At 37.8% G+C, this 2,820-nt stretch overlaps 1 pseudogene; it reads left to right on the forward strand.

Annotated features, from left to right (window-relative positions):
- Positions 1-1,524: 1,524 nt before the first annotated feature.
- LOC112908444 (C-1-tetrahydrofolate synthase, cytoplasmic-like) lies at positions 1,525-2,072 on the forward strand (annotated as a pseudogene).
- Positions 2,073-2,820: the final 748 nt, after the last annotated feature.

The raw sequence follows: 2,820 nt of genomic DNA on the forward strand, positions 1-2,820 counted from the left end.
CAACGGTTTGTACTGGAGTGTACTTGCTTGAAATACTATTCTAGTAAGTAGAACATTAGTGGAGTGTGGGAAGTTATGGTTGTTAGGTTAATTGTATTGACCAACATCATTTAAAATGAGCAATCCCTACTGTTTTCTACTTCTTGGGACAACTTTTACTATAAACATTCATAAACTCATAATAGTAATTGTGCTTTTGGTATACGTTAATTGAAAAAATACATAAAGATAAATAACTATAGTGACCTTAGTGAGCCTTTTATAGAAATGTATATTTTATTCATTACAAAAGCATATATTTTTCAACTTAGAGTTAATGCACAGAAATGACTTACATGTTTATTCAGCTTACTAACACTACTTGGTGCATGCGATCTCAGAGCCACAGCAGAGAAAGATTGAATAAAAAGTATGTTCCCCAGAGAGCTTAGAGGTCAAATCTGAGTCATGAACAAATGGGAAGGCAGTGTCACATGAACTCTGGGTTGTGGAAAACAGGCCAACAGAAAGACCATAGGTGAAGTTTCTCTTGAAAGATTATAACATATCTGCCTTTAAGTGGTATCCTCTTTCCCCTGCTTGTCCTGGAAAATCTTGTCACACATCCTCTGTTTCTGGCTAATTAAAATATATGGGCATGATTATAGTATAATAGCTTAATACTCTAGATCCTTTCACTTAACAAATCTCAATTTTTCATGAATTAGCAGGAGTGGGTTTGGGAGAAGTCCTGGCAGATATGAGATGGGAGACAGAATGAGGAAACCAGCCATGTCATGTCATGTATTCTATTTATAGGCAATGCTTGGTCTTACACATTTGCAAGCTCTGTTTAAAACTGTACACTCTTTCCATTTCCTTTATCCACTCCACTGCTGCCAATGAGTCTACAATTCATATTCAGAACCATTGACCTAAATTGTCTTAAAAATATCTGGGGCTTTTTTTCTTTCCTGATTTTTCTATGTAAATATTTGAATTAAGTAAAAATTACTGACAATTTAAAGGCAGCAAAATTTACTACCACATGTTATAGTGGATGTTTTATTTAAAAAAAAAAAACTCATTTTCTGGAGTGCCATAGCTAGGTAGGTCAAGGATCAGAGGTCTAATTCAGCAAAGGCCTGAGCACAACCAGACAAATAATAAAAGCAAATTCTGACTTAAGCATCTTAGGAAAGAAAACAACATGTAACTAGAAAAAAAAGACAAAGTGGGAATAGGTTCAGCTGAAAAAGAAACTGGAATAGTATAAATATGAATTCAAATTATTACCTTGTGTAAAAGTCAGATATTCACATAAGCCTGGGATTAGAACAGAAAGTTTTTGCATAAACTGAGTCAAAAAACAAACAAACAAAACCATATATTTTGGTTGAAGGTATTTATTACTTTGGAGACCAAAGAAATGTAAAGCTCTGATACATAAGACTGCATATGAAAACAGAATGGAATTCAGGATGACAGACACTTTGGATAGCTAGTTTGACCTGGACCTCAGATAGATACAAATGATATATAATTAAAATCCATTTGTTTACAGAGGCTGAGCTGGACCTCGTCAGCCGCCTTGCCAAAGAACATGGGGCTTTTGATGCTGTGAAATGCACTCACTGGGCAGAAGGAGGTATGGGCACCTTAGCCCTAGCTCAGGCTGTCCAGAGAGCAGCTCAAGCACCCAGCAGCTTCCAGCTCCTTTATGACCTCAAACTCCCAGTTGAGGATAAAATCAGGATCATTGCATAGAAAATCTATGGGGCTGACGACATAGAATTGCTTCCTGAAGCTCAACACAAAGCTGAAGTCTACACGAAACAGGGCTTTGGGAACCTGCCTATCTGCATGACCAAAACACACTTGTCCTTGTCTCATAACCCAGGGCAAAAGGGTGTGCCCACAGGCTTTGTCTTGCCCATTCATGACATCCGTGCCAGCGTCAGGGCCAGTTTTCTGTACCCCTTGGTAGGGACAATGAGCACAATGCCTGGACTCCCCACTCAGCCCTGTTTCTATGATATTGATTTGGACCCTGAAACTGAACAGGTGAATGGGTTGTTCTAAACAGATTGCCTCTCTTCAAGATGGTGCTCCAAATGTTTGGCCAATGTCCATTCAGGCCGACTGTTGGTTAGGAAGTGTGGGGAAGTCGAGAAAAGTCAGCCCCTGCCCTGAAGATCTTAGGAAATAAAGAGCAGGAATTCCCCCAGAAGCCTTTCTTCGGTCTTAATCCCCACCATCATGTATAAATTAACATAAATCATGCACAAGTCTACTTACTTTATTGAAGTGCCACAGAATAAAAGGAAATGATTTTGCGGAAAAAAAATCCATTTGTTCATTGATCAGGCAAAAATAAGCATGTGTCAGACACTTTGGGGGGTTCTCGGACAATAGACATCATCCTTGGGTTCAAGGAGTCTAGAAAGACAAATGAACATGTTAGGAAAATAATTATGTCTCAGTTTCCTCATTGAAGAAATATTTATTGAAAACCTACTATATGCCAGGCACTCTATTATTCCACAGAGATATAAGGTTTAGTGATGAGCAAAACAGGCATGATTCTCATTCTTTTAGAGCTTGGAATATATCGTGCTACCATAGAAAACTCTTGTGTATTGAAAAAGTTTCTAGAATTAAGGAGACACACATAAAACTTAACTACTAAGCAGTAAATGGCTTGCCGATTCAATTCTTAAGTTTGTGTAACTTCTTCCTTACCACCAAAAATAAAAATTCTTTTACATATGCAACCATCCTTTCCTTCTTTCTCTTATAATAGAATATCTCTAAAAGTCCCCTGCCATGTACTCTGGCCTA

The sequence above is a fragment of the Vulpes vulpes genome, chromosome X, assembly GCF_048418805.1.
Source record: "Vulpes vulpes isolate BD-2025 chromosome X, VulVul3, whole genome shotgun sequence".
Classification (NCBI taxonomy): domain Eukaryota; kingdom Metazoa; phylum Chordata; class Mammalia; order Carnivora; family Canidae; genus Vulpes; species Vulpes vulpes.